The sequence below is a fragment of the Limulus polyphemus genome, unplaced genomic scaffold, assembly GCF_000517525.1.
Source record: "Limulus polyphemus unplaced genomic scaffold, Limulus_polyphemus-2.1.2 Scaffold700, whole genome shotgun sequence".
Classification (NCBI taxonomy): Eukaryota; Metazoa; Arthropoda; class Merostomata; order Xiphosura; family Limulidae; genus Limulus; species Limulus polyphemus.
The window spans coordinates 235906-237998 of NW_013666310.1; positions in this window are offsets into that span (position 1 = coordinate 235906).

The window sequence follows — 2093 nt, forward strand, 5'->3', positions numbered from 1 at the left end:
AGTATCGAAACCCGGATTCTAGCGTTATAAGTCCGCAGACATACCGCTGTGCCACTGGGGGGCTGCAATATAATGTTTAACAAAATTGAGAGTTTTAGCTAAAAGGAGAACTTGGGACATTTTACAAAGTGTTAGCTCAACATTAACAATTTATACAAAAAACAAATTAAACTCAATTATATATACCAAATACTGACTCATATCATGACTGTTTTGTAATGAATCAGATTTCAAAAAAAATATTGTATTGTCTATTTCTTGCTTGTTTAAAGGAATGTTTGTTTGTGCTTGTTAGAAAATTAAGGATGTACGTAGTTCTTTTAGCTGCCTGGTAAATTAAATACAAAATAAACATTTTTAATTACTTAGAGTAAGTTCTAACGCTATGAATTACTTGGCCTCTCTTATAAAGTTTTTATTACAATGTAATTCTATTGACCTTAATTGTATAATATTTTTATCGTGAGTACTCTGAAAGAAAAAATTCTCTAGCAAATCTCATTGAAATATTTTTATTCCTAGTTTGATACTTACTTGTATTTTTTAGTACTACGCATTTGTACGTTGTTAAATCTGTAAATTAATAGATCAATATTATTACTTACAACCTTGTCTTTTAATGTTCAATGTTCTTCATGTAAAACAGGTTAAAATTTCAATATCATAAAAATTAAATTGATAATTTAAGATTAACAAGGAAGCAATGTTTTATACATTTATGTAATAAAAATATATCAAAATTGGTTATTAATTGTGAATTAGTTAGAATAGTATTGTTACAAACGGTTCTATTCTCATTTTTTTTTATTGTTATAGTTTAAAATATATATCCGGAAACATTAACTAAGAAAAATCTGTTTGAGAATTATTCTAAAAAAAATGATCAGAAATATGATTATAACCTTATATTTCCTATCATGTTTCGTGTTTTTAATATTCTGCCGTGAAAGCTGTTACTGTTAACCAGAAGAAATTTCTTTAACATTTTGAGATTCTCAAAACGATTGCTATTATGCTTATTTCTTATCTTCTTAGCGTATTGTAGAAAGAACCATGACACATCTTTTTCGTTAGCTTTTAGAGCACTAAATAATCTATAGTCCTGATTTAAAGTAGTGCATGGTTTGAGTTCACCGTCATGTTTTGTTCATTTCACTGTCATAACCAAAGGTGACAATATCGATTGTCTTCTGCATAATCAGGCGCGAAGAATGTGGGTTTCTTTTTATCCAGGTACAAACATATGTTACCAAGAGTTGTGTTTATACACATCGCTGAGTTGTGAAGACCAAACAATGAAAATGGTATTGTTGCTTTCGATGTACAGTATTGCGTTTGTGAAAGAGGAATACGCGCAAATAAGTGTTTTTCATCTCTGAACACATCAATCGGTGGAGAATGCATATGTCTGAAACTTTTAATTTGTCTATCTTAATCAAAAATAATGGCATAAACCTCGGTTCACATTCATATGTTGTTAAAAGCGACTAAGTATGAGTAAGGATGTTGTTCTGTTGTATTCCCCAACGCATTAATGTGTTACGAAGGACGAACATGTGAAACTAACTGGAGGTTTTCATACAGCTTTGGACATGATGACGTCGCTTAAATTTCATCATGTTTTGATTTAACTTTGGCACAGCGGTATGTCTGCGGATTTACAACGCTAAAAACCGGGTTTCGATACTCGTGGTGGGCAGAGCACAGATAGCCCATTGTGTACCTTTGTGATTAATTACAAAGAAACAAAGATTTAATTTTAAATTTCGGTTTTCTTTTAATTGTTTTCATTTTGGTATTTTTTTTTATTTTATTCAATTTCAGAATAAGTTTGCTTTAATGCATTTATTTATTATTGTATTTTATTGTATTGCATATTGTTTGTTTTAGCGCAAAGGTTCACGATAATTTCACTGCGCTGATTTCACTGCGAAAATCGAACCCCGTATGCTAGCATTTAAGCTCTCCAGCTTACTGCTCAGCATTAGGGAACACCTCTAATCTGAAAGGCACTCGACTCGCAATCTGAGGGTCGCGGGTTCGAATCCCTGTCACACCAAACATGCTCGCCCTTTCAGCCGTGTGGGCGTTAT